We start from the raw sequence: 12,953 nt of genomic DNA on the forward strand, positions 1-12,953 counted from the left end.
GGGGGGGAGGGAGAGGGAGAGAGGCAGGCAGAGAGACTAAGAGAAAGAAAGAGCGCAGGAGAAAGGAACATTTACTGACAAACAGGCATTGACTTCTACCACGCAGATATATCATCTCATCTCACTGCCACTTCTACATTGGTCTCTGCTAATCTGAATTAGCTGGTTGCACACAAACAGATTCACACATCTATATTCCTTTGGTCACACTAATAGTTTCTTCCCTTTTAAGACCTCCATCACCAAAGACTTATTGCAAGTCATTCCTTCTGACAATTATCATACTAACGTCTGGAATTCTTTCATTACACCCAGGTTCATCCAATTTTTGTTTACTGTAAAGTCAAGGAGGAAAGGAAAGCGAGCAGAAACCTTAATTTCTATCGAAGTTTTCGAAACTGATCGGTGGAAGGGAGAAAATTATCCTTAAATCGGAGACTTCAGATGGCAGTGTCAGACTAACTGGTGGAGGAAGTCCACTACCCCAAATCTCAGAAATATTACAAATCATCATCTCTTCTGAAGTTTTAACAATCCCGTCAAACCACCGTCATAGATTGATATTTTATTTTATCAACCCCGAATTGATAAAAGGTAAAATTGACTGCAGTGAGATTTGAACTCAGCCGTAACAAATGAGAGTACTATCTTGAGTGGAAGGTCTCATAGAGCTGGCTACCCGGTTTCAATGCGGTTTAATTGACCGTGACAACTTATATGGGACGCCGGTCCGTCTCAGTGAACTGGAGAAATGTGAAATAAAGTGCTTTGCTCAAGAGCACAACACACCGCCGGGTCTGGGAATATTTTGTCTCATGCTCTAAGGCCTCTATCAATTCGCCACACTACAGCCAGACACCGAAGTACAGCAGTTGATATGAAACATCGAACTTATTCTGTTACTGCTCTTTCTCCGCTCACTTATCCATGAATAAAAAAATATATATTTAAGCCATACTTACAACATAAAGAACTCAGACAGCCAGCCTCAGTGACAGCTCCTGAAAAATAATAGAAAAACAAACATATTATTGTCATGTCTTTTTTTGTTTTACTAAACGTATCATGCTTATATGGTTATCTTTTATCTTTCATCGTTTACTTGTTTCAGTTATGCTGAGATATCGTCTTGAAGAATTTTACTTGAACAAAGTCGACCCCCAACACTTATCTGTTTCTATCATTCTCTTTTGCCGAACCACTAAGTTACGCGGGCGTAAACAAACCAATACCAGTTTGTGAAGTGGTGTAGGGGAGACAAATACAAAGAAGTATATGCATATGTACTTACTCTCACACATACACAGACACAAACACGCACACATACAGTTTCCGTTTACCATATTCATCCACAAGGCATCGGTCGACTCAGGGGCTATTATAATATTATAATAGCTTCCTTCAGTAATATCCAGTCATTTTAAAGCTTTTATAAATCCCCCCCTCTCTCTCTCTCTCTCTCTTTCGCTCACTTTTACACACAAAATCCAGACATATATATTATAATAATTAAAATGATTCGTTATAGATGGCCAAATGTTTCGCTCATGCACTTTCAAATGAATGAAAAATTTGGGGTGGTCGATGGAATTCGTACTTAACTAAGGAGACGAACTATTTGGTATCATAAACATAGATCACGCAAATTTATTTTGAAAGGAAGAGGAGTATATACGAGAGAGAAAGTTTTATGAGTTAGAGAAGGTTGGAGAAAACTAGAAGCACAGGGACACACATAGAGATATATATAAGAATTTAGGCATACAAGACACTACGGAAGAAATTTATTTCCCAGTAAATCAAATGAAATGACCTTGTATAAATTTCAACTTCTCACACAGATGATGTGTTGGTGTAGCTGTATTCTATTGAAGTGAATATAGTGAATATAGTAAATATTTCTTGCGGGCCAACGGTGGGATAAAATGCAATGTCGAAGCTGACTGGAAGGATTTAAACTCCGTCAGTAATCAACGAAATTAATTACTGCTCAGTGCGTTACCATCAGTACCACCTTTACAGACCTGATGTTATCACAATTTATTATAGCGGTTTCAGACTTTGGTATAAAGCCAGAAATTTTAGGGAGTGCGGTTAATTGCATGTTTATGGTTAAGTCTGTAGAGGTGCAATGGCCCAGCGGTTAGGGCAGCGGACTCGCGGTCATAGGATCGCTGTTTCGATTCCCAGACTGGGCGTTGTGAGTGTTTATTGAGCGAAAACACCTAAAGCTCCACGAGGCTCCGGTAGGGGATGGTGGCGAACCCTGCTGTACTCTTTCACCACAACTTTCTCTCACTCTTACTTCCTGTTTCTGTTATGCTTGTAATTCAAAGGGTCAGCCTTGTCACAGTGTCACGCTGAATATCCTCGAGAACTACGTTAAGGGTACACGTGTCTGTGGAGTGCTCAGCCACTTGCACGTTAATTTCACGAGCAGGCTGTTCTGTTGATCGGGTCAATTGGAACCCTCGTCGTAGTAACCAACGGAGTACCAGTAATTGGCAAAACCTTTAGGACTTTCCGAACTTGAGACGCTTTTGAGATAGACACTTAAACGCACACTGACGCAAATAATCAAACACATAGACGCAGTGGATGGCAGAACCGATAGAGCACTGGACAAAATGCCTCAGAACAAAATATCTGATGCCTTGAGTTCAATTCCTAGTGAAGTCGACTTTGCCATTCACCAGTTTGCGGTTGATAAATTAAGCGTTAAATGGTCTTAATTGACTTTAGTCCTTCCATAAAACCCACAGCTTTATATTAGTATTAGGTAAATGCTGTGTCCAAGTGGTTAGAGACTTCAGCTCACGATCATAATATAGTGGGTTCAATTCCGGAACTAGGAGCATTTTGTGTCCTTGAGCAAGTCACTTCAGTTCACGTTACAGTTTACTCAGCTGAGAATGAGTACCACCCTTTGACCCCATTCTCATATCGTGGATTGTGACAGTTGGATCAAAGCGTTTGAGGGAGGCGAGATGTCTATATCTGTAGATGACAGAATCAATAAAGCACTGGACAAAATACTTAAGAACAAAACGTCTTGAGTTCAATTCCTGCCGAATGCCGATTTTGCCTCTCATCCGTCTGGGGTTGATAAAATAAGCACTGGATTGATTTAATCGACTTTAGCCCTTCCGCAAAACGTATAGCTTAGTGTTTATATTAAATAGAAAAATCAATTATACATTAAACAATAATACATAAACTGAACAAAACCAGCGGCAGTTTGTCCATTGATAGTTGGATATATTGGATGTGAGGAACAATGGCAGATGTGAACAATACTGTACAATAAAGCTGAACATATCTAAAATGAAATATAAGCTTTGACTTGGTGATGCTGATGGCATGAACGTGCTCATAAACGATTTGACAATGAATTGGTAAATAAAGTAAAATATTACAAGATCAACACTGCGAGAAAAAGAATCGGATATTTTAAAAGAATAAACGAAACCGTTGTTGTTTTAGAATTGTAAAGTCAAATTCCTGTCAATGAACAACTTATGATATATGTATGCCAATATATTCTGTATTATTACATAACAACACACACACACACACACACACGCTTATCTATCATTCTATCTATCTATCCATCTATCTATCTATCTATCTATCTATATTACACAAATTATGACTGTAAATTATAAAAGATTTTAAATGTATAGGTTGTACGTGTTTCTCTTATCATCCGTGCTAAACCAATCTATCGGTGTTTAGTTCGATCTCTATTCAATTATATACTTTTCTTATTTACTCTTGAGAGATGAAACGTAACTTTGACCGCAGCGGAATTTCAGCTCGTAATGTTAGAAGTTCGGAACTAACTACTATAGTGTATTTAAGCACTTCTGTTTACTCTTTCAATATTATCTTTCTAAAAAGCGAAATACTGTGAAAAAATTCGAAAAAAAAGAAAAAAAAAGAAGACCACCAAAAAACAATGTGATACGTTTGAAGATATCTAATTTTAATCAATTACAAATTAAGTTGTTCTAAACTGTAATAGATTATAGCTTTTATTCAATGCAATAGATTAACGTTAATCTTTCGCTTTTGGATTTGATTTGCAAGATTATTGATGTGAACTCGTGTGTCGAACCAGATTTTGTTGTATCTCGGGAGGTTCATTATGTCAATAATACACATTCGCACTGGTTCTATATTAATTTTTTAAATTTTTATTAGCCAATTGGTTAACTGTTTGACTAATTAACGAATCAAACGTTTGATTAATCAGAAAGTTAATCAACCAATGAGTTAAGTTTGCCAAAGTTCTTTCGTTGCCATTAGCTTCAATGATATGACATCTCTACTCCAGGTAAGTTTTGACGAGGTCGCGAATGGGAAGAAGAAGACAGACAAGAATAACTTATTGATTAATCAAGTAATGAAACAATCGATTAGTTAATTGGTTAAATTGTTTACTAATTGACGAATAATAAAGAAGTGAAGTAAAACAGGTGTGTGTGTTTATTATTGGCATAATGACCCACCCGTGATATAACAAAATTAATATGAAATCATATGATAAAAATGTATTATTTCTCACTGAAAAGTTTACGAATTTATTTCTACTGCTTCAAACGGCATACAGTTTTATAGACTTATATAACTAAATTAAAACAAACAAACAACAAAAAAAATCAAACTGTATATAAATACCCATATTTTTGAAAATATAACGTAAACATTCCGCTAATTGGATTATTAATAAAAGGTTAAAACAAGTAGAGTTCTGTTTGACGTGTTGCTTTACCTTCCCGCCATTCATTCATGTAACTCAAAAATATTTGAATCAATATTAAAAGAGAGAAAAAAAATATATGATCGAAATGACATGAAAAAACAAAAAGGTAAAAATAATGTCGCATATGTTGTCAGTATTGGAATGAATTTCTTCCTATTATTATAAACATAATCACAGTCTCAGATATCTTAAAAGAAATTATGATGCTGTGCGTTTGTTGTTGGCACTCCGTCGCTTACGACGTCGAGGGTTCCAGTTGATCCGATCAACGGAACAGCCTGCTCGTGAAATTAACGTGCAAGTGGCTGAGCACTCCACAGACACGTGTACCCTTAACGTAGTTCTCTGGGATATTCAGCGTGACACAGTGTGAGAAGTCTGACCCTTTGAATTACAGGCACAACAGAAACAGGAAGTAAGAGAAAGTTGTGGTGAAAGAGTACAGCAGGGTTCGCCACCATCCCCTGCCGGAGCCTCGTGGAGCTTTTAGCTATTTTCGCTCAATAAACACCCACAACGCCCGGTCTGGGAATCGAAACCGCGATCCTACGACCGCTAGTCCGCTGCCCTAACCGCTGGGCCATTGCGCCTCCACGCAGCGCGTTTATATGACTATGAACATAATTGTATTACGTTTCATCTTTCTCCGCAGACCATTGGTCCTTTGAACAGGGTAAAGTTACATGATTAATATTTAATATTCTTAAACTCACTTCCTTGTTTGTGATTCCCTCACATCACCGCAGCAACCTTTTGATATCGTAATATCCCCACTTTCACACGGAGGGGCAGTGCAACGAAACATTACATACTACAATCTTTACGATAAATAAATGTCATCAATCTTCCAGCTTTTATATTGACTGACTTTTTCCGCAGCTGACCATCACCAGTTAACCATATATTTTAGGTTTTGCCTTATTTCAGTTGTATATTTAAGTATAGCGGCGAGCTGGTAGAATCGTTACCGTGCCGGGAAAAATGCTTAGCGGCATTTCGTCTATCATTACATTCGAAGTTCAAATGCCGTCGCCGAGATCGACTTTACCTTTCATCCTTTCATGGTCGATAAAATAAGTGCCAGTTGATTAGTAGGAGTGTGGGTTAATGTAATCGACTTACCCACTCCATCGAAATTTGTGGCTTTGTCAAAATTTCAAACCAATATCATAATATCAAAGTATGGAAAGCAGTGAGCTGGCAGAAACGTTAGCATGCCGGGCAAAATGTTTAGCGGCATTTCGTCCGCCTTTACGTTCTCAGTTCAGACTTTGTCTTTCATCCTTTCGGGGTCGATAAAATAAGTAGCGGCTGAGTAATGGAGTCGATGTAATAGACTAACCCCACCTCGCCCGAAATTGTTGGCCTTTGCCAAAATTTGAAATCAAAGTATGAGGCAGCGATCTGGTAGAATTCTTAACACACCGGACAAAATGCTTAACGTAATTTCGTCCGCCTTTACGTTCTCAGTTCAAATTCCGCTGAGGTCGACTTTGTCTTTTATCCTTCCGGGGTCGATAAAATAAATACCGGCTGAGTACTGGAGTTGATGTAATCGCCCGAAATTGTTAGCCTTTGTTAAAATTTGAAATTCTTTAATACGAGTCAGCGATCTGGCAGAATTGTTAACATACCGGACAAAATGCTTAGCATCATGTCTTTCGACTTTACGTTCTGAGTTCAAATGCCGCCGGAATCGACTTTGCTTTTCATCCTTTCGGGGACGATAAAATAAGGACCAGTTGAGCACTGGGGACGATGTATTTCCTTCCCCGAAATTCATGTCTTGGGCCAAAATTTGAAACGAATATTCATAATTTTAAATTGGTTTTTGTTGCTTTATTCTTTCTCTACAGCTTTTGGTTGCTGGTTTTGAAATAAATTTTACCTCTTTTTCAGTCATATGACGATGGAGTGCCAAGTAGAAACACCGAACATCTTATTTGACAACCTAGTATTTGAATGAAGAGATATTTTAATGATGCTCTATTTTATTGCTGAATTCGCAATAGTTTATAGAGAACCTATGGCTAAATATTTTAGTCAACCAGCGAACCGGTGGTAAAATTCTGTTTAGCTAAACTAATTGGTTGTTAAGATACTGGCAACATACCATGTCCTATAGCAAGCTTCAGTATAATGGAATAGTTGTCAAGTTGTGGGTAGTGATTCAGCAACACACACAAGTGTCACCTGTAAACAGGTGTTTGCTCACTGAAGCATGATTAATTAAGAATATGAACTACAACAAATATATTAACTGTATGAAGTAGAATGTAACAGACGAATGTTTTACTATGATAGCACTTTAAGCAAATGGATTTAGTGAATTTGGTAGATATATTTATTTTGTTATATTTATATGTAAATGTGGAGGTCATATATTCATATATAAGAGAAGAGAAACGTAAATTTGTTACAGTCATGGTTTTAATAAAAGTATTAATGAACATAAGTGAAACAATTTCGCAATAGGAAACAAAGCCATATCATCAATTTACCAAAGCCTCCCCCACTCTCTCTCTCTTTATGACTTTTATCCAAATGCGTGCACACTTACAATAATATTCAAATTTGTAAGCTGATATATCTAACCTCAACAAATCTCCAGATGATTAATCGATCTGGATGCTTAGATTATTGTCAGCATGTCATAAGGAAATTAAAAGGTTACCTATAGAGCAGCCTCAGTTTGTATGTTCTTGTTGTAACTCTGATTAACCCTGATTGCGATAATTCACTGTGATACTTATGTTACATGTAATAATATAATGTATAAATGACATTGGACTGCTTAATGCCATCACTTAATTGAAGACCTGTGTAGAAAATATTAGCGTCCAGTTAGTCTGTATGCGAATTAATTTTCTAATTTCTCTAGCAAATTGAATCGTAAGAGAAATATTTTATAATATGATTTTGAAGCCAGTAGATGGTTTATAAGTATATGAACGTATATTCATATGTTAAAAATAATTTAATATGCTATTCTCGGATATCTCTCACTGCTGGTTTATCACTAACCAAATATGGTGAACTGTAGATGAATCATTACTGTAATTATCAAAATAAACTGAAATTTTCGAGACTATTGAGGAAAATTCCCTTTTTTATCCTCGAGAAGGATTAAATTATTTGGATCACAGTTAGTTGTTTGGACACACAGACGTATAATATGTAAAATATTTATTAAAAGCTGAAACAGCGTGAGTAGCTACCTGGAGTTTCTCCTTCCCGGTCATCATTAGAAGACTAGAAAGAAAAAAAACCCGAGTAGCAACACAACCATGAATAACTAATATTTCATTCTGCTTAATGGTATTGAGTAATTATTTTTTTCCACTTAATTGTAGTTAACACCAGAGCTAAACCACCATATACTATACCATACACACATACATACATACTTACATACACATATATAAACAATAAAACCAACAATACTCTTCAAAATGTATCGATGCTGAAAAAGGTTGCTAGTATGAATTGGATTCTACAAAAATCATACACTTAGAAGAACTAAAAGAGAAACACAATAATTGAAAAGAAAATTAATTGTTGAAGAGAATATTAACAAATGTCTCATCATATTCCATGACAATAGAACCAACAGTAAGAAAGTGTGGGTGACCTAACTAGAAATTCTCTTACCTTGCCCTAAGCTTCAAAATTTCATTTTAATCAAAGAGTGTTTCTAAACAAAGAATATTTTTATCCGTGTATTTGGAAACCTAATTTATGCAAGAACTTGTTCAGGATATGAAAAGTATTATATAGGACAAAGAAGAATGACATTAAAAAAACGAATTGTACTGTATAGATAGCAAGTTCGATTGCGTCGTTAAATATTCAAATACAAATTTTCCCTTTATAGCAATGTAGTGACAGAATATCTGAACAGTAGCGGATAAACAAGGGGATCCATTCAATAAAAATATCAACAGTGCTTAAATGTGCATATGTAATTAATCAATTAATTAACATTAATATTTATTACTATTATTAATTGAAGAATATGAATATTCCACTTATTGACTCCCATATTACTGTTAATAACAATAAATTATTACCTCTCCATCGGTAGTTACTTATGAAATCTCGAAAATTCGTTTTTAATTACAAAGTTGAGAACATTATTAAAAATGTGAAACCGGTAGATTACTAAAACATTTCGATTTTGTCAGGCTTTCTACAAATATGTTCTTATTTCACCCCGGACAAAATGCTTAGCAGCATTACTTTCGGCTTTACGTTCTGAGTTCAAATTCTGCCAAAGCCAATTTTACCTTTTTCCTTTCGGGGACAATAAAATAAGTACCATTTGAGAACTGGGATCCATGCAATTGACTGTCTCCTTCCCACCAAATTTCCTGTCTTGTGCCTACAGTGGAAAGGTGTTTAATTTTTCTTAATCAGACTCTTTCATCATGTTCCTTTCTTTCTCAGAGATACGGATATACGCACGCACGCACATACAGGTGAATACATAAAATCATATCTGTTATGGGTATCAGAATCGGTGGGCCGGTGGGCAAATACACTGTTTGGTGTTTGGTGGCGTCTCTTTACATTCCGATTTCAAACTGCTCCCGATTCAGTGTCGTCTTTCATCTTTGGAAAGTCGATGAAATAAGCAGCAAACAAGTACTGAGATCGATATAATCGACCATAGCTTTAACGGTAAAGTCTCAGTAATAGTAAATTAAGAAAAATAAATAATATATAAATATTTATTTATATGTATACATATATACAAATATATATATATGTGTTGATGTATTCGTCTATGAGCGTGTGTGTGCGTATATATATATATATATATATATATATATGTGTGTGTGTATGTATGTATGTATATATGTCACATTCTCTTTTAAAAGGTGAATGAATGACACCTATAAGTTCTATGTCCAAGGAGACATTAATGTTGGGTGAATCAGTGCAGTAGAGGTTTTTTTTTCTCAGGCATGTGGCAAGAAATACTTATGTTGAGATTAAATTCACATCCTTCTAATATAAATGTGTATTGAGCACGTTTTCTTTTTTTTTTCTTTATTTGTGCGCTGATATATAGGGAGACATTTATATCTGTCTGTCTATCCAGTGACGCGAGAAGACTGTCGCCTATATTTTCGCAAGGTGACCAATTCATTTAGGTCATTTTTAGTGGTACAAGATGAATATCGCCACAAAAGGGTCCAACCACATTGCTTCTCTGCATATCTCGGCTGTTAAAAAAAATGGTACATTTGATAATTCCGTGAGGAATTATTAAATGCCATGGAAGACAAGGATGGGTGAAGGACCAGGAACAAGCGAATCCAAGCAAACTCAACACCATATTCTCTCTCTCTCCCTCTCTCCCTCTCTCTCCTCTCTCTCCTCTCCTTTCTCTACCTCTGCCTGTCTGTTTGCCTGTCTGTCTGTCTCTATTCATCCGTCTATCAGTATCTATTTATCTACCTATCTGCACACATGCACATATAGCTGGATTCAATGAATTATCGATCATTTGAGATTACGACAACTATCAATAATAACTTCGATTTATAGCTACTTAGAGCAGTATGTTGCGGGATACTTCTTTTGTGCGATTTTTTAATAGTCTTTAATAATATTTGAAAATAGATACTAGATTATCTGTAGATACATAAATATCATACCAAGAGTAAGAATAAGAGGCTGCGCAAATATATATTTATGAATCATATTTATTATGCTCACTTGAGATTTAAAAGCAGTACTTTGTACGCTTTCCAGCCTTAGAACCATATGACTTAATTATACGCACTGTCTATTCTATACAGTTCTCTAACAGCGAGAAAAAGTTCTCACAGAAATGAAACTTTAGCTTAGCATTGTTTACTTTTTAAAGTTATTTCACAGATTTTATATAGAAATTAGCGCCTGCACTGGAAGTTAAGACATTTTGTATATGAGTATATCTACGCAAACAATGCAATCGAAGATAAAAACTTGATAAAGGGTGTATATGCATATCTCAGAAGTTATTGCGTCTTTTCAGTATCATATCCTACCCATTAACCAGCCACGAACACATAGCTTATATAGGTGCCATGTAAGAATGGTATATCCAAGTGTATTACACGGTTATATTTGGTAGCGTATACGAAACGTCGTAATTTTCAGTGTTGCGTATAATTTCTATAGAAAATCTGAAGAAATAACCTCAAAAAGTGCTTTAATCGCACTGCTAGTGCAGGTAGAGGTGTGTGTATGCACAGTATTGACTTATAAAACTTTAATATACTTGGCAATATATCAAGGTTTCATAACGAAATACGGTGTCCTTATCAACAATTGTTTAGTGATGCTAATGACGATTGTTTTACATGCTGTGTCTGGCCCGTCTCGCTACCCTCCTGTGCATCGTGACAGAAAGCTATGCTAATCAGGGACACAAGAAAAACCTCAATTGTTACAACTCAAATGAAACAAACGGAGGTACATAAGTGCAAGAATGGTTGCGTGGTTAACAAGCTAGCTTTGCAATAGTATGGTTTCAGGGGTTTCGGGTTCACTCCCAATGCATAACATCTTGGGGATTGACCATTGTCTTGTGAATGAAGTTTGTAAATGGAAACCGTGTCGAAGTCCGTCGTGTATGAATGTGTGTGTATGTTTGTGTCTGTACTCTGCCATCACTTGATAACTGGTGCTGGTTTGTTAACGTCTTTGTAACTTAGCGGTTCGGCAAAGGATTAGATACAATAAGATCCTCAATTGAAAAAAAATGTACTGAGGTTGATTTGTTCGACTAAAACCTTTCAAGGCAGTGCCCCAGCATGGCCGTAGTCTAATGACTGAAACAAAGAAAACATTAAAATAATACGTAAGTAGTGTGATGGTTTACACTTATGAAATACTATAAAAATATCAATTTAGAAACAAACGGACAACAATAAAAATACATAAAAGAATTCTTGCCACAGCTGCTGTTTTAAAATGAATGCTGGAAACTAACTGTAGAGGAGCTTCGGGCAACCAGTGGGACTTAATTGTTTGGTAAGTGTCAATCAGGCGTATAGCACATATGACAATAATCGCGAAAATAAATCCTAGTCGTTAGATTCCTGCAACTTTCATGTGTGGGACGTGCTCACCCCACACGTGTTGATAAGTTGCTTCCAGTGGCGTAGTGTAATGAAATGCATTGTGTCGTGTTCTTGTCTGCAGTATATTGTCTAGACACAGAGGTGGCGAGCTGGCAGAACCGTTAGCACGTCAGCAAAAATGCTTAGCGGCATTTGGTCTGTCTGTACCTTCTCAGTTCAAATTCCACCAAGGTCGACTTTTACCTTTCATCATTTCGGGATCGATAAAATAAGTACCAGTTGAGCAGTAGGGTCAATTTCACCGACTTGCCCCCTCCCCCGAAATTGCTGGCCTAATGCCAAAATTTGAAGCCAATATATTGTCTACACGTCAGTTTTATATAAGAGAACGCTGTGAACATAATTTAAGTAGAACATAACTTCAGTTGCTGGGTGTGAAAATTCTGATGGCAAACGAAAATAAGATTTCGTTCTTAATCGCGTATCAATTTCACTATCCAGCAGTATAATTTCTAGTAATGATGGTCATAAAATGTACGGAAATTTCAGAAGTCGAAAAATATCGTCTTGGATTGTCAAAGCAATTTGAATTAATTTGCAGAACTTATATATATATATATATATATATATATATATATATATATATATATATATATATATATATATATATATATATATTATATATATATATTTGTCTATATATGAATACATACACGTGTATTTATATGCGCGCATGTATATACGATTGAATCGATGTGTGTACGTATATACATACACATACATATGCATATATATATATATATATATACATATATGTATACATATACATACACACACACACACACATATATACATACATACTCACATACACACACACGCATATATAATTTTAATAAATCAAGAATTTTTGTTGTGTTGTAACTAATATACACATATTTGTCTACGTAAATATTTGTCAAATATTTACCATTGGCCTCTCAGCTATTTTTCTTAGCTCACTTTTATTTAAGTTATGCAACTTTTCTACTCTTTTCGTATAAGTCTGTATCCCTTATCTACTGGAGGTAAAGCTGGACAATATCGTGCTGATGGAGATTATTGAGGAAAACACA

At 35.8% G+C, this 12,953-nt stretch overlaps 1 protein-coding gene across 1 annotated transcript in view; it reads right to left on the reverse strand.

Moving 5' to 3' along the window:
* The window catches only part of LOC106876985 (uncharacterized), a 53,699-nt gene that overhangs the window by 9,389 nt on the left and 31,357 nt on the right, over window positions 1-12,953 (reverse strand). The window contains exon 2 of the mRNA XM_014925758.2: window positions 963-1,001. The gene's annotated coding sequence lies outside the window, so the exon portion shown is untranslated. The remainder of the gene's footprint in view (window positions 1-962; window positions 1,002-12,953) is intronic.

Source organism: Octopus bimaculoides, chromosome 4 (assembly GCF_001194135.2).
Source record: "Octopus bimaculoides isolate UCB-OBI-ISO-001 chromosome 4, ASM119413v2, whole genome shotgun sequence".
NCBI lineage: Eukaryota > Metazoa > Mollusca > Cephalopoda > Octopoda > Octopodidae > Octopus > Octopus bimaculoides.